Here is an 18,468-nt window from a genome sequence, read left to right as displayed (position 1 = left end):
AATTCCCAGTCAGGGTACAGACCCAGGTTGCAGGTTAGATCCCGGCTGCGGCGTGTGCAATCGATATAGCTCTCACATCGATGTTTCTCTCTCTCTCTCTCTCTCTCATCAACAAAAACATATCCTTACGTGAGGATTAAAAAAAAAAAAAAGCACTGCAGGAGGAATGCTAAGAGATGAAAGGAAGAGAAGTTCCCCAATCTGACAAAACTCTTCTGAGTTTTTCAGCATCCACATTCTTCTTACTAAACATTCTGGGTTTCAATTTGTTTTTCAATAACTGCGTTTTGCTCTTGGTATTTCATAATGTGTTCATTTTTGTTTTGGCTATTCTTGCTTTGTCCCAGGCCTACATTCTTCTGGGCAAAGCCAGTTGATCTCTACCAGAGGTTGCAACTTCTAAAATCTCCTGGCACCTGTCTAACATATTTCTGGTCTAGGCCACCTTGAACTTTTTGCTTTTGCTCCCAGCATGGTCCCACCCAACTGTCTCTTTTAGGTCCTTGGCCTGCTTGATTCTTCAGCTCCATCTTACTGTCCAGAACAGTCCCTGGCTTTGATTGACAGCCTTCAGGGACCATGTGACTGCACACGAATGTCTTCCAGGCCCTGGAAAACATATCCCAATTTCCTTAAGGAAAAAAGTTATAAGAACCAAAGCAACCAAAGCCACCTTTCAAGTATCTAAGAAAAGCCTCATAATTCTGATGGGGATTGTCTCTCCTCTCCTCCTCAGGAAGAGGTACAGGAGGGACCAAGTCAACAGAAGAAGCAGATTCTTTACTTTCTAACATTGAGATATTCCTATTAACTAAATTTTAGACTTTATTAAAAAATGGCCAATGGGCAGAGGACTTCAATCCCAGGAGGCCAGCACTGGAAATTCATACAGCCAGGAGCATTTGTTTTACAAAGGAAACATAAGATTGAGAGTCATTTATGTCTGGATTCATTTTTTATTCATCCCTCACCAGCTAACACACTTTGGGAAAATCATAGATCATAAGTTTCAATGTAGAATGATAATGCAATGTTACAAGATCTGCAATTTACTTTAAAATACTTCAGTATAATCTGTGATATATGCATGACAATCAATTTAAGATCCATTTCTAGGCATTGTCAGCTAAGTGATACCTGGAATATATAATCCAGCAGTGGCGGGGGGAGGTATGTGCCAGCCAGTATTATATCAGAAATGAGATGTCCTCACTCCTACTTTGATCAATAACCATTGCTTTAGCATACCATTTAGCAAGCTCGAAGTTAGTAATGGATTTTCCTTGGAGAAATTAAAGGTATTCACGTGAGTTAGCGAAAATATTGTAGAAACACTTTCAAGAAGAAAGTATAAGAATCCTCAGAGGAGATGTACTCCTTAGTTATGCTGTCTAAAGCTCAATCCCTAATCTGTCCTCTCCAACCACTGGTTTAGAAGAATTTCTAACTGCATAATGCTCACTAAAGGATGCGGAATCCCACCTCCAATAAAGTTTGCACTCAATACTTAGCTGGAAAACCTAACAGGAAATAGAACTGAGGCTTTATCAAACCTACAGATTGTATGAAATATGTTGTGCCAACTTTGCTAATGAATATTGGTTTAATAAATATCTGAATGTATGGTAAGTTTTGGTCTGAGGCTTGCATTCACACAACTTGATAGCCAGGTTGTGGAAGAGCAGCTATCACCACCCCAAACTTCTTGGGTGGCTACGATGATTTCAAAAAGAACCTGAGAACAGGGTGTGATCAAATCAACCTAAAGGAATCCTCAATTTCCCTACCCTATAGAGTTGTTGAGGAGTTGCACATGAAAGCTAGTGGCAAACTCTAGGGTCCAGTACAAATATACTATCTCAGAAATATTTTTGATTGGTATAACCCCAGTTTCCTCAGGGTTCACCATCCTGGAGGTACAAATGAAGTGACATTATTGGTAATATCTTACACTTTTATGTTTCTTTAACCTTTCTCCTCCTTTCTGCCTCACCAGAGTCGGCTACCTAAAAGGAGGCCCTATATAGAATTTCATGAAGTTTCAGCATGGGTCTCATATGTGCACACACTCATTACAGTGTGGACGGGAAGAGCTGCCCACACACTCATTACAGCATTTGCCAGGAAGAGCTGCTGTTTCCTGGTACCAGCAGGTCCCTCCCATTAATGCTCTAGAGCAGTGGTCTGCAGGGTTGGGGGCTCACTCCAAGAGAGATGCAAGGCAAAACTTTGAGAGTGAGAAGAAAATATTCGAGTTTCTGTTTAATTTGTTTCTTCCATTTTATTTTTTACTTTTGTGTATGTTTTATAAAGTATATAATATATTAATACAAGAAAGGGTTTAGACATTTTTTAACAGATTAGAATAGCAACCAAAAGAATTTGGAAACCTCTGATTACAGCATCCATGGATAGAGGGAAACATGCCTTTCTCTCTTTTGTACAATATACTCTGCTGAAGGCTGCTAAAGCAGTGGTCTAGTGCTCAAATGAGGTACAGATTCTTTAGTGGACTAGCTCATATGTACAGCCCACTGGTCCCTCTCTTTTATAGGACTCATTCCTGACTCCAGGGAATGACCAAGAAAGAACACCTCCTTGTGACCCACAGCATGCTGGGCTCTAAATCACTCCACCTCTCTTAGGGTGAGTTCTGTCCAGAAACCTCTTCTGATCCTGGTACGAATATATTCTGTTCACTGACAGGACAAACCACCAACTCATCACAGACACAGGGCAGACATTCAGCAGATGTGCCTAGACACGTCTGGAGCTCAGTGATGGAGACAATTCAAGCTGAGAAGTGTCAGAATACATCACAACTGACAGAGTGAGGAATAGTAACCTTTCATTGCTAAATCACATAATCATTTCCAAGGCAAAACATTACCTGTACCAGGAAAATCCCCCTAGGCAATTTTGTCCCTTGAGCCTGGATGCATAAACGCTATGTCTACATACATATTCAACACTTATGTAGGGAAAATATGAAGTTAACTGTGTAGAGCATTTTAATACCTGGATGTTCATTAGGTTGTATTAATTGAATCTGTATTAAAAAAGTAAATGAACATTTTAAAATGTGGAATTCCACCCGGCCAGTGTGTCTCAATGGTTGAGCGTCTACCCATGTACCAGGAGGTCGCCGGTTCAATTCCCCATCACAGCACATGCCTGGGTTGAGAGTTCATTCCCCACGTGCAGGAGGCAGCCAATCGATGTTTCTCTCTCATTGATGTTTCGATCTCCTTCTCCCTTCCTCTGTCTCTCTAATAGAAACATATTTTTCTTTAAATGCGGAATTCCCCTTGACAAGATGAGAGTTTTAATAGTAAGTTATTATTCATTGGGCCTCAAATAATTTTCTATTGGAACATTTTCCCTAAATTCAAAAGGAAGCTTAAGAAAAATAAAATGTGATATATAAATATTGATCATGTGAAATAATTGTTCCTATCCAATTTAGGGAAGAAGCGGGGTAGTTGGACAAGGTGCTGGTACAAGACTAATGTGACCACTCAAATCCCATAGGTCTGGGAGTAGAAGAGAAATTCTCCTAACACAAGGCCCGGCAGTGAAGCTGGCCCCCAGTTAGTTCTCCTTGTATATTATGAATGGCCCAGCCTCCATTGGCTGCTCCTGAGAAATAATTTCCTGTACCCCGGGAACTGCGCTAGGTGCTTCACACACATAGTGTCTACACTACACAACACTTGGTAAGGTAGGTACTATGAAGAAAAGCAGAGTCCAGAAAGGTTAGGCAACTCTCCCTAGGCACAGAGCTAGTGTGTAGCTGGGATTTGAACTCAGAATATCTAACTGACCCCAAGCCCAACTCACCAACATGCCACCTGCCTTCTTCATGGGAACCAGTCATCTAAATCCTTCAAGGGAAAAAAAGGCTGCTGCTTTGCTCTCTTGTGAACATTACTGTGAACAATGCCAGTGTTGTGGACCACAGAGTTAAACTGGCTCCCGTCCATTGGAATTAATTCAAAAGACAAATGAGACTCATGCCTGCAAAAAAGAAATACATTCTGGTGCTGAAATCAGCAGTATGTAATCCTCTTGAGTCGGGATGTAGTAACTTTATATATCAGCTTTTGGAACTCTCTGATCAGATAAACTTTTATTTCAAAAGGAAAAAATAACAAATTCTTTTCATCTAGGATAACACATCTCTTGTTCCTTACAGTCCCCATCCAGGGTTCACACTGCATTTTCTCCCGCTCTGCACCACAGTACACCAGCCACACTGGGTACCTGACGTTGTCCTGGACACAGGCTTTCACAGAGCTCGAAAAGGTTCAGAGCACAGCTAGAGATCATGGGGATTAAGGGCCTTCCATGAGAAAATGTCTAATAATATCATCAGGTCTGTGGTTTAGAAAAAGGGAAGCCAGGGATGGGGAAGCATGCCTTAAATCTATATTACACAAAAAAAAAATTATTTGGGGTGATCCTAAACTCATTTTCACCAAATCCCAGAGAGTTAGAAACTCTACAGGGCCTGGTGACTCAATAGCACTTGAGTGAGGGGAGAGATGGAATGGAAGGCTAAGGACAGCGCCCAGTCTCTCCCTGAAGGGTGGGATCGAAGACAAGGCTTTATTCCAGATGGAGGGTTCAAGATGACGAACAAGTTTGGAAGCAGAAGAAGATGAGATCATTTCAGGTGTGCAGAGTGAAGGTACTCATGGAAGGTTCAGGAAAAGACATGCAGAAGGCAGGAGAAATATGTTTGAATCTCAAGAAAAATGAATTCGGCACCTAGCTACAGAAGTCACTGACAGGCATGGGATCATCCAAAAAAAAAAGGACAGCCCAGCCGGGCGTGGCTCAGCGGTTGAGCGTCAACCTAGGATCCAGGAGATCGGGGTTCGATTCCCGGTCAGGGCACATGCCCGGGTTGCGGGCTCGATCCCTAGTCAGGGGTGTGCAGGAAGCAGCCGATCAGTGACTCTCTCATCGTTGATGTTTCTATCTCTCTCTCTCCCTCTCCTTTCCTCTCTCTGAAATCAATAAAGACATATTTAAAAAAAAAAAAAAAGAACAGTTTAAGATTTATCCCTTTCAGTCTGAGACCAGACTCATGGTCTCATGGGAATCATTCAAACTAAATAAAACATTAAACTTGTTTAACTAACAGGCATTAAACACACTTGTGAACATTTAACCTCTATGATTTTTTTAGCTCAAAAAATTCCATGCAATAAAATTTTAAATCTATTTGTTATAAATACATACAATTTAATAGTCCATAGTTTTCATAAGAGAAGTTTGTTACTGTTACTCTCAAAAATAAAATATAAAAAGGAGAATAGTTGAAGTAAATCTGCAGATGCCAAATGAATTATGAAATTATTGCTTCAGAGATAGTTATTTGACAATGACACAAAAGACAACTTTCTTATTCTCCCCCAAATTGTCCCTTGGGAGCCTTTTCAAAAGCCTACACTGCCTCTTCCCTGGAATCTGCCCCTTCTTGTTGACCATTTCTCATTTAACCTATTTAGGTCCATTTGTTTGCTTTTTTAACTAAACATCTAGATATTTATGATTCAGGGAGTACTATGATGGTTACTAGTAACAATATCATGACCAATTTCTGAGAGCAAAGGCACCATTCTGGGAGCCATGGGCATTCTTCTCAGCAAGGCTGTGAGGCAGGCATCAGCATTTCTATTTTACAAACAAGGAAACTGAAGCTCAGCAAAGTCCAGCACCTTACCCAACGCACACTGTTAGTATCAGGAAAGCAGAACTCAATCCCAGACCTGTCTTTCACCAAAGGCCCCTGTGCTCTTTGCACAACTTCACTGAACTCATTTAAGGGCTGACTTTCATCACCGAATCATAAAAATAGTAAAGACTAACATTGTCATGATAACTAACAAAGTATTGGGTTGAATCACATGAAACTGCCAATATATGGCCATTTTTGACCTACAAAAATGGGAATTCCATATGGTTTGACCTTGTAAAAAAAACACATACACTGGCATTTTTTATGAATGTCTGCACAGAGAAGCAGTGTGAGTTTCTAAAGAGATTCCACACCCAATAGGACTGGTAGAGGAAAGCCAAATATTTCATTCAGCTCATTAACAGAAAATACATGTTATGATAAAAAGAGAAAGAACAAATAGAAAACACATGAATTTGCAAGGTAAGTAAACTATTAAAAAATCCTTTGTGAAAGACAGTAATTTGTTAGCTTGTGTGAAACCTTATGTATTGACTATATTTTAACCACCAAGAGTACTGTGAAACAGAAGCTAAGGGAAAACACAAGTGTAGGAAAAACACAAGTGTGGAATTTAAATGTGTATAAATTTAAATGTTTTCATCTACATGAGGTCACTAAGCAAATTTAAAATATTCTATGGAACATAATTTCAGAAAAATCACAAAGCTGAAATATTGAAAGATAAAGAGATCCCTATAAGTGAGTCATAAAATATTAGAGCTAAAACGAACAAAAATCATTTAAATTTAACCCTTTTGCTTTATTGTGAAAGAAACTAAAGTTCAGAAAGATTATGTCAGTGGGTATTATAAAACTCAGGTTCCTTACTTCCAGTCCGGAGCTCTTTAAAATATCAGAATAACATATTTAAACACAATAATGTTCTTGTGTATTACAACAGCCATGGGATATATTGCAGATGTAAGAAAATTTTTATGAGGCATAATTTTTATCTTGTAGTATGATGAGGTTGCTAAAAGTAAATGTATAAAATACGTTTTGTAACCACAAATAAAAACACTATGAGTTTTTAAATTCAACAGCATTGCCTTTTCTTATTCAGCCTGTTATTATTATGACATAACCAGAACACTGCCTTCTCCAGGATGCTTTTCTAATTGCTTTTGGATATTGTTTTGCCCTTTTAAAGAGGAAGGCATTCTAAAAATAGAATGCTGCCAAAACGGTTTGATTTTCAAGGAGAGAGAAAAATCTCATACTTGCTCATGGAGAAATACTCAATTCAAAAGCAAGACAAATTCTAAATGTCATGCTTTTGAACTGAGTATTTCTCCATGAGCAGGTGTGAGGTTTTTTCCCTTGAAATTCAAACCGTTTTGACAACATGCTATTTTTAGAGCAGCTATCTTAATTATTTCCTTCATTTGTGAGACTGTATGTTCTTCTGGCCAAACAACTGTATTGTTGTGTGCCTGCCCTTTGCTTTATTTCTCATTAGAGCATTTTTAATAGCAAGGAGGAAGGTTTGACTGCTACAGCATTTCATTTTCCCCATCTGGGGCTTTCCTTGAAGATTCTTTCAAAATCCCCCAATTCATCAATCGTTCTGAGATTTACAGCTAAGATGCATGTTTTAAAGGAGAATAAATAATTGTGCCTGAAGGAGACTCAAATGCACTAAAGAAATGGAAAGAAAGAGACAACCAGCAGTAGAAGAACGAATGAATCTTTCAAATGACTTGTGAAACCCCAGCCCCCTCATAGAAACCCCATAGAGAAGAGGAGCCCATCGGAGCTGCCTGGGCAATACCCCCACTTGCAGTGGAAGAACTGAGAATAATCGGACGGTGCATGATGCTCTACCCATCAGCTGCAATGGTTTCTGGGCATGCTCTCTGGAGTAGCAAGAACCACTCCAGGATGTTCAGAACCTTGAAAAGCATCTCTGCAAAAGAGAATTCGTTTTCTACACACTGAATGCAGTCATGTTTCCTTCTTCATGGGGCTATGTGAATTCACTCATTCTTGCAACAAATATCTACAGAGCACCTACCATGTGCCTGGCTCTGTTCTAGAAGTTAAGGAAACATCAATGAATAAAACAGACAAAAATCTCTGCCTTCATGCAACATGCTTTATACTTTGGCGAGACAACACATAAGTAAAATGAGTAGTTTGCAGATGGCAATAAGTGCTATGGAGAAAAATTAAGCAAGAAAATGAAATTAAGTAATTAATATATGTGCCTAACACAGTATAAGCATTTAAAGTATATTATGGGGTTTTCTTTCCATTAATAAAAGCTCTGAAAATTATTTTCTTGGTTTTGGGATTGGGGTCGAGGAAAAATTACATTTCTCCTTGGGGGAATAATAATTTTACCTCACTACTTCTGAGTAGTGAAATAATAATAATAACTTGTATTTATCAAATGCCAGCTTTGTGCCAAAGCCTCACATAAAAATACTTCATTTCATCCTGTAAAATGAGTATTTTCCCCATTGTATATGTGGAAGAAATGACACTCTAAGAAACTCAAGATCACAGATCTAATAATTTTATGTTAGAGATAAGATTCAAAGGTAAATACATCTACTTCTAAATGTACCCTGCCCGGCTAAGGGGAGAGGGTCAAGAAAAAGGAAACATAACCAGCTTAAGAAAAGACATGTGTCTCAATATTATTTTTAGCTTAGAGGGTTTTTCTTTCTATCCTTTGCTCTGATTTGTGTTATTAGGTTTATTGGCTGTAAAGTAAGCATGTGTTTTGTCTTAATTATTCTGTTATTGTTTCAGAAAATAAAAATCATGGTCTCTGGTGTGATGGTGTTCTCTGGTTCTCAGATGCTAGATCTTAACACCATCCTCGTGTAAATACCACATATGCTTAGATACCCAAACAAGAAATAGCAAAATGAGTGCTACCAGCCTGAAATAAAAGCAAATGATTCTTTTCAAAGATACTCTAGGACTTCAAATGGCAGTGGAAAGGTCGCATTACCAAACCTGAAGTAATTTTTTGAGGTAGCTCACTCCAAATAAGAAGTTTCCATTTGGGTTTTAGAGTTTTAAAATCCAACAATTTACACATAATTTGTATATAGACTGATATTCTCCATGCAGGAGATTAGTGGTGAGGGAGGTGGGCAGGGTGGGTGGTCCTGTGAGAGCAAGAGCCATGTTCCCCTCTTGATTCATTCTATCTCCTGATGCCCTTAACCTAAACACCTTTTCGGTTTTGCTAGTCAGAATTTAAATGTTTAAAAATCATGTTACCAATTATTTATTACTTAATTAGTGAAGACAATAATACCTTAATTCACCACTTTGATTTATTAGTTCTCTAAGCAATCATGCCTGGTTTGGTGGTTGTTTTTATTTTTATCTTCATTTTCAGAACTGTTATTTCTCTTCAAGCAGCTGCTTTTCTGAGACAGGTTCTTCCCTATAGTGTTCTGGAAGCTGCATGCCCCTTCTAGCCAAGGCTGCAGAAACGAGCATCTCTCTGGCACCTTGCCGTGCTGCCCACCTTCTCACCACCCCCTCCCCTTATTTTTATTTATTTTTCATTGAAAATGCAATGTAATCATAACACTAAAGGACAAATTATTGTAAAACTACATTTGCACACCTATTTTCACGTTTGCATATAGTCTCCTACCAATAAGGCCCTGCCGTTTTAGTTATTTCTAGTTGATGTTCCACACAGACTGCCTATAAGATTAACTAATAAGAGTTTTAAAGCGTCATTCCCTTTTAATTCACACACACACACACACACACACACACACACACACACACACACACAAAACAGTTTAAATACACTGCAATATTTGAATTAACTATTAAAAGTTAAATGTAAACAGGCTGCTTCCCAGACTACCATGCTATTTGGTTTTGGATGGGCTATTTTTGTGCTAATGAATGGGAATAGCCAGCAGCAGGAGACGCCCCTGGGAGACTGCTAATGGGCAGGAATATGGTGAGTTCAGAGCTACCCAAGAAGGTGACAGTGACAGGAGACTGGTGGGGTAGAAACAAACTAGGAGCACTATGAATTGAAAAAGCTAAAAGGGTGGGCAATAATTTTGAGTGGGCCAGAAAAAGTAATGAGCTATTTAAGAAAAAAAAAATTTTAATCAAGCAATTGAATGAAAAGATCAGAAGATGAGAGGGCAGCCCCAGGTACGCCTGGAGCCCCATCTCAGTACCTGCGGAACAAGGGGAGACCTAATCAGGTCCTTCCACACAGAGCCCAGACAGCATGGTGTTAAATCTATGACAAGCTCTCTGAGTAACATCTATGTGCATGCCTTTGGTCATCCTCATTGACAGAGTATGTTCCTTCAGCACATGATCTTGGACCAGGTAGACATTTTACATATTTGTTGATGGTCGACTACTGATGAATGATCTGAAACAGCTGGTTTTACAGCTTGGACAGTGGTGAATAATGGTCAGTTTTAGGATTGTTTCAGGATACAGAGAACCCTGTCTGAGTTCTACTCCACTCCAGTCTTCTAAGAGATACCAAGAGTCCCTTTTAGATTTTTCAGGTCCTTGTTAGACTCAGCGAAAAATAAAACTTCCTTTTTCCTGTAGGGCAAGTGTAGTCATTCATATTAATTCTCTAACAATTCTCTGCACATCTGTAGATTAATACAGCCGCTTCTCACTGTGACATGATGGGTGAGAATGCTTCACCTACTGTAAGGTCCAGGAGTCTGTCACCAGCATCTCATTAGTATAAACAGCAATGGCAGATTTGGACTTATGAACATAAGCATGGCTGGAACTGCCCTTCTAGAGCAGGGTTCATTATAAATATTGACTGTAATTCCCTTTTTAATTAAAAAAAAGTGAACTCTTCCTGTAGTAATATAACCTCAAATTATAGGCCCCCAGCCTCCAGGAAAGAGAATAAAAGAATAATGAAAAAAATACCCAGCCAGCCAGCATAAAAATATTGTGTAATTTAAATGAGAGTTAAACAAAGAAGGTGATAAAAGTAATCAAGTAGTAAAACAAAGGGCAGGAGAAATAATATAAACAATGAACCAATAGGATGGTTAATTAGCTTGCTTTGCAAAGAAGATTTAATTTCTCCCCTGAAAGCAATGGTGGTGACAAATAAGCCTGACCTACCAAACATCTTCAACTGTAATGTAATATGTCCCCCACTGCCTATAAAAGAAATGCCATTGAATTACTGTGCATGGCGCTGAATTGCCATGGATGCCTCTGAATTACCATGCACAGGGGCTTTGCTCTGGATTGTTTTGACAATAGTCCTTTAGTTTTTTAAGCTCTACAATTTCTATTTGAATTGTCCCAGAGCAGAAATCTCAAACTCAAACACCCACAGGGCTCAAGCAGCAGCAGTGGGGATAAATAGATGGAGTTGGGAGAGACCATTACAATTGGGAAAATACTGCTCTGTCTAAGGCAGTCAAGTCTTGCCAATTGAGCCACATCATCTAATCTTAATGATAAGCCTAAATCTCAGGTTTGTGTGTCATTTCTTTTTATATCAAAAGGACTGTATGGGATTGGCTATATAGCTTGCAGGGTCCACTATAGAATGAAAATGCAGGCAGAATTCCTTGATCAAAAATTATTAAGAATTTCAAGATGCGTTAAACCCAGTGTGGATCCTTCTAAGCACAGGGCGCTAGGGGCCTGCACAGGTTGCAAGCCCGTGAAGCCTGCCCAAGAACCACATAAAACAAGCTGCAGGCCAGGTTCCACTCAGGAATCACCCAGCTTAAGATCCTGTTCTAAAGGTTCTATATTCTCTCCCCATGTCCCCTTATAACTCAAAGCACACAGCTGCAAGATGGCTGGAGAGTTTGGAGCATGACTTCTGAAGAACAGAATAAAACATGGCTGGTGGCTCACAAAAGAAACAAAGTCTCTCCTTTGTCCACAGCAAGTCTCAAAACCAACTGGGGGATTCAGCTGCTGACATACATGTTGTGGGGAAGAAATCTACCTTATTAATTCAAAATACCTAAAAATCTATAGCTATGGCCAAAGTCCTATAAAAATTGATATTCCCCTGAAAAACCTGCCTACTCATAGCCCATCTACAGAGTTGGGTGTGTGCATTGCCATTAAAGAGGAATCATCAATCTGCAGGTGATTGTCACAAGTCAGACACACTTTATATATGAGTGAATGAGCACCTGAAAAAACTCCTGAGAATACAATTATAGTTTTGAATACATTAGTTAATATCATAACTTAAAGAAATGCTTCCCACTTAAACTGATGTGTGTAAGGCACACCAAGGTGAATGGGCAGGCTGCTCATGGCTGGAGGTGACTGGTACACTTACCCCCATGTGGCACATACCTCCACTGGCATGCTGGCTAGAACTTTAGATTTAGAGGGCTCTCTTGACAAACATTTTGTCTTTTTTGTTTTATTTTCATCATTTTTTATTTTCAATTACAGTTAACATCCATCATTAGATTAGGTTCAGGTATACACCCCAGTGATTATAGCGATCACCCAAATAAATCCCGCACCCATTCAACACCACGCATAGTTATTAGAATATTACTGACTGTATTCCCTGTGCTGTACTTTACACCCCTGTGACTATTCTGTAACAACCAACTGGACAGTTTTTAAAGCTGAGAAATATCTTCTACAAAAATAAGAAAATCTCTCTTTAATCTGTCACATACATTTCATATTTCCATATGTCAACTGAAATAGGCATGTACTTTTTGGTTGATTACAGTTATAGTTTTCGGAATAACTTATTCCAACAAAATGCTAATGCCATATTGGCTTTGTCCACACCCACGATTCTAATCCAAACACAAGCAGAAAAAAAGCTATTACTCAATGCAGTGATTTTACCTGCATATATGGACCATATATGCATCTGCACCTATAGATATTTGCAGAGGTAATGGATTTATCTATTAGTACATGGAACAGAAGTAAATAGAAATAGTATTACAGTATCAGAGAGAATAAATTATTCCACTATGAATACACCTGTTTATTTTTGTTCCCCCTCTAGAATGTAGTGGGTGAAGAGATTTACATCAGTCTTTTTCACTGCTATGCCTGGAACATAGTAAATACTCAATAAATACTTGTTTAATTGAATTGAATCTATAGGATCAAAACAAGTTATTATTCACTAATTCTAGGATTGGAAAAAGGAAATGAGACATGTAGAGAAAAACCAACTTCCTTAAATTCCACTGGCTTTTTTATTTTCTAACTGGAACCTAACTCGTGTAGTCACTGCACTTCATAACTCTGTTGCTTTCTGATCAGCCTCTCATTCCTGTAGCTCATGCATTCAAGAGCTTGGGCCTCCTTGCAGCAGGCTAGGACAAAGGTTAACTTCTTCCCAGAACGTAGAAAAGGCTAATGAACTCTCTGGAATAATATTTCTAAGTATTCACCATACTGGAATCAATATCAATGTGCCATCAGTGTGTGCATTAGCCCCACAGTCAAACAAAGAACAGCCCTTAGAGCCCAGTGATGACGCTGGGCGTGGGTAGCTAAGGATGGGCAAGATGATGCAGAGATGACTGTATCAGCTCTCCTTAAACATAAGGCTTCCAGGACGTTGCACAAGACTGTCATTCTTGTACTTGGTCAGAGATTGGCAGTGTCTGGATTCAGCCACTGCTACACTCAGCAAAATAACTCTCTTTTACCTTCTTGACCCAAGAGATGGATTCAGAGTACACCTTCCTGGCTGTGAGAGAAGTTTTATCTTCTGTCCTTGCCTAGTGTTGCCAAGGAATGCAAATGCCTTAAACTTAGCAGGGAATGACATATGAAGCTGATAAGACAGGTAAAGCAAACTTGAATCATTGCTGACTCAGGTAAGACCTGCTTTTAGTGCAACTCTATCATGCCCACACTCATTTGTGTAGTATTTCCCATATGCAAATTCTGCTAGAAATATATGTCAAGCAAAGATAGTGGCAAAAAGTTTGAGCATCAATTCTGCATTACTTAAATCTCTGGGATTAAAGTAGGATCTGACCAAGAGTCATACTCATCCCTGCAGTAAAACTGATCTTAGTTTGTAAATGGATTTCATTCTACAAATCTGATTTTCCAGTTAGAATGGGGGGGGGGGGTAGAATAAAGATGACTTATCTGTATAGTATACACAGTTAGTACACACAGTATAGTATACTCAGATGTTATAACACTAAGATGACTGGGTAAGCATGAGGGTGCCATAGTCAAATCACATTGGTTTAAAATCCTAGACCAATTACTTTTTAACTATGTGAGCTTAGCCAAATGTGTTAAACTGGCTAAGACTTGGTTTCTACAAATGTTAATAATAACACCTAATCCTATAAAGTAAGATTAACTCTCTACCTCCTAATGCTTTTTTAAGAACTAAATTAGATATATACAATGCTTAGTCCAGTGCCTGATACGTAATAAGAACTGAATAAAGGACATCTATGGTTATGATTATTATTTTTATCACTCCCACCATGACCTAGTTAACTACAAAGAAGTAACTTCTTTGTAACTGTGTAATTCAGTAAAAAAATAAAAAGCCATAACCAAAAGCATGGTGGAGGTTAGCTCCTTGTGAGGCTTCCATAATCTAAACTTGTCCATACAGTAAACACGGTCATGATGATCTTTCATGAATCACTGTGAAATAAAATTCTTTAAATTCTAGGGAGTGTCAGTGAAACACCACTAAATGCAGCTGGAGAGCAATCTCTCCCTTCCCCCATACTCACTTGCCCCATCCACCCCTTGGGGATATATTAAAAATAATACTAAAGCAACTGAATAGCCTTAGCCAGTAATTAAGACACTCAGCTAATCAAAGAGCAGCACAGGCTGTGGCCCTCTGCGAAGAAACTGAACACCAGAATGACAGCTCCCATTACTAGGGCTTTGTTCTCCTGGAGCAAAAAGAACACAAAAGCATAAAAAGCATAAAGTTGGGGAACTGTAACTGCATTTTCAACATTTACAGGGGCAGGGGGAGTTTACAGGCTCTTCTGAACTAGAAGCATATTCCACCAGATAACTGCGGCAGCCCACACCCACCAGTGCCTTCTCCACTCTCAAAGCATGACTCTACTTTTTTCTATCACTGCCCTTAAGGAATCTGGCTTTGTGACTTCCAGTAATTGTACCAATCACCCATGATGAAGCAGCTGAGAGCATTGTTAGACAAAAGAAATAAAAATTAAGCAAATAAAAAACTCATTAAAATGCTGCCTGTGGTAATTTTTACTCTTAGCAATTCATGTTACCAAACACATCTTTCTTCGTTGCTTTTCCTTGGAAGTATTACTTTAAAAGAATTCTAATGGGCACTGAGTGATTTTCTCCAGACTCATAATCCAGCCACTAGACACACTTTCCCTTCCCCCATCACCATCGAGCACTCCCTGTCACCTTAGAGCTTCTGTCTTAGCCGTGTTCACACCCAGCAGTCCCAGCAGAGCTTTCAGTTCACATTATACAACAAAAAAGCAGGCAATGAACAATTCATGCTCCTAAGTGCTTACAATAAAGCCAGGCTGAGCTGACCTCTCCCATCCCTTATGGCAGCATGTCAGCCACATAAGCTTAAAGGACCGAGAGTACCATGTGTGTGATATGTATAAACAAACTAATTAAAATCTGAGCTCTTTCATTCCAGCTAGTGCCTAATGGGACCAATATGCTTGACTCTGTGCAAAAATAAAATTTAAAACTACATTTTTTTTGGTCACTCCAAGCTGGCTAGAGGGATTGCCCTTCCTGCTTCCTATGACATATCTCTTAAGCTCAACAAACAGCCTAAAAGAAGAGGAACTCAGGGTTGCTATTCTTTCCTGTAAGACTTTTCAAATAAAAACTATCAACTTGGCAGCACTGAGCCAACAGACCACTCCCTGATTCCAAGTGGACATATTGATCAATTGAACTGACATGTGCCTCCTCCTTTCTCTCCCTTAGTAGCAATCAGCTGCACCAGGGAAATCAATTTCATTTCCCAAAACAAAAGGCAACACACTGCTCCTTATCTGACACTGTCACACCACATTTTTTAGGGGGCAAAAATACAATGAAGATTCCCAAAGACAGAGCTAGGAGTTGAAATGAAGCCAAGACATGTTTATCTGGAGTTTCAGAATTGAGTTGAGGTTATAACTGAGCCAGAGATCTGTATTCACCACAATAACTGAGGACCCTGCTATTTATGCATCTTACCAGATTCTGGCTAAAGTTAAACGAGAGTAGCAACACTGCCACTTCCAGAGGCTCTCCTCAGGGCTGCCCTTCATTGCAACTGCCGCAGAGAGGAGACTTGTTACAAGTCAGCCTGCAAATAACTCCAGCTATTTTAGAGACTAGCTAGAGATGAAAAAACATCGTGGCAGTCCTTCAACTAACTATGAAGGACATGGGTTGAAGGACTATCATATAAATCAAAAGGCTCAAGTAATTTTATTTGGTTTGGGTCCTCATGTTTCTAATAAATTCTGCCTTGAACATGCAAGAGATCCCCTTTCACATCAGGGTTATATCAAATGCTTATTCAGCAGTCGTTCCTTGCCATGAAGAAACTAAAACCCAACCGAGGTAAATACTGAATTTCATACTGCAAATCACTAAATATTTCATAAATCACAAGAGCAAATAGGGGACCAATTAGCTCTGCCCCATAAAAAAGAAATACATATCTTTACAATGTTGAAAGACTGTGAACCACTCATTTTAGAGCCTATTTGGGGTTCTGAAATAGAAAATTATCTTGTGTTTATGAAAAATTCCATAAGAACACTAAAAATAACAGGCAGAGATGGAGCAAGAATAATTTTATGTATTTTGATTCCTTTAAGAGTCTTACAGGCCTTTGTCTTAACCCAGCAGCCTGAAAAACAGATTTAGGTAAAACAGCTCTTCTTTCCCTAGTCCATTTTAAGCAGACAACATCCCCCCATCTCCGCCTTAGCAGGCACAGACTAACCAACAAAACAGCCGTGCAATTAATGCCCACACATTTACACTCACCATCTCCTGCTCCCACCGTCTTCTTTTGATGTTTACAGCACATCTGTAGGATGCAATACTAGGAGATGCCTTGTTTGACCTGCTGCATGATGCTGTGACATCAGTTCAGATGATGCAGCTCATTATGGGAAAGACTGCTGTTGCTATGGCAACTGGGATGTGCCAGGAATCCTTGCTGCATTTCCAGTGGCTCCTGAGACAATACAGAAGCGCTGTAAGAAACAGACGATATGCAAAATTTAAACCCAAGGAAGAGGATCCCTCATTGGACTAAAATCCATATATTTAAAAGGGATTTCCCTGAAGGCACTTTGGAAAAAATAATAATTACCTCCTACTTTTGTTGTTACACATTTAGAAAGGGTGGGGGAATATAGATTTTAGCACTGAGCAAATATAAACTCAAATGGACAGTGTTTCTCTGTTAGGCGATTTGATCACTTTTTCTTCTCTGGACAACATTACAGTACCTTTTTAGAAGTTATCAAAAAGAATTTTTGCTCATGTGCCAAAGACTAAAACAACAAAGCAGAGAGCAAAAAAAAAAAAAGAAAGAAAAAGAAAAGAATTAAAAATATAAACAGCTTAGAAAGTGACTCTAATTGTAAAGTAAATAGGCTTTAATTCTCCAAACATGGGCAAACTCCTACCAATGAAGCCTGCCCTAACCAATCACCCTCATGGACACCAGCCCACAGAACCTTCTCGTGCAGAGTAGCCCCAACACTCACTTGAGCACCAAATAGGCATGTGGAAGGAGGTTTAGAATTCAGGGGGCATACCATACCACCCTTAACTTCTAGGTCCCCTTTCCTTGGCCTGCAGAACCCTTCCCACTTACAGCCCAAACGGGGGAGTATTTTCTGGGACCAAATCTCATGGTTGGAACAAGTGGCAGACCTGCTAAAAACTTCCTAAATCATTGGCATTATGAACATTGGGGGCTCTGTTTTCCTCTCTTTGAGGCAATAAGGCACCCAGGGGGAAATTACTCATGCCCTTTCCCCCACAAAAGCTGGAATAGTGTGAAAAGCCACATTTAAAAAGGACACAGTGAGATGTATTTCTCCAGTTGGTTGGTAAAAGAAAAGCAAATCTAAAGCAATCACTCCTTTACAGTTCTGAGCAAAAACAAATATTATGTGGTGAGAACAGGGGAAAGGAGACATGGACAGAGCAGCCATCTCTTCCATAATTAATACTTTCAGAACACTAATAGAGGCAGAATCAAGCTGACCTCCATCCACTCTATCTTCACATCTGGGTAAGAACAACATTCAAAAGCCCAAAATCTAATGAGACAATTATGTTGTCCTCTCCTACTTGAGATTTTAAATGGCAGCGTTAGCCAACTGCATGGGGGGTGGGAGAATGGAATGGCAGAAGGAACTCAGGCAGTGCCTCTGTCAAATAGGGGCTGATAAAATGCGTGAGAGGTGCCAAGATCCTAGCAGGGTGCACCATCAGCCATGCACAGAGCAGCTCTGCCCTGGATGAGAAGCCAGGATTGTTCCTGCTTCACTTAATGAGGAATTGGAGACCAAGAGCAAGAAGTGAAGCTGCTGCCAAGTCACCCATACTCTCAGTCATGGTCAGAACCTGACTCCCACCCTTTATCTTAGACCACGTGCCACACTAAGGGAAGTAACAGGAAGCCACTCAAGTGCGAAGAGCATTTACTTGGGATTCAGAAAACCCAAGTGCTAATGCCAGTTCCTCCAGTGAGCACC

General features: G+C 39.6%; 1 protein-coding gene across 1 annotated transcript in view; it reads right to left on the bottom strand.

The window, feature by feature from the left end:
- The window catches only part of AKAP6 (A-kinase anchoring protein 6), a 518,419-nt gene that overhangs the window by 420,640 nt on the left and 79,311 nt on the right, over positions 1–18,468 (bottom strand). Inside the window, exon 2 of the mRNA XM_016209490.2 lies at positions 16,739–16,950. The gene's annotated coding sequence lies outside the window, so the exon portion shown is untranslated. The remainder of the gene's footprint in view (positions 1–16,738; positions 16,951–18,468) is intronic.

Source organism: Miniopterus natalensis, chromosome 1 (assembly GCF_054644295.1).
Source record: "Miniopterus natalensis isolate mMinNat1 chromosome 1, mMinNat1.hap1, whole genome shotgun sequence".
Taxonomy (NCBI): domain Eukaryota; kingdom Metazoa; phylum Chordata; class Mammalia; order Chiroptera; family Miniopteridae; genus Miniopterus; species Miniopterus natalensis.
The sequence above is the reverse complement of the archived record's forward strand: the minus strand, read 5'-3'. Positions and strand labels throughout refer to the sequence as shown.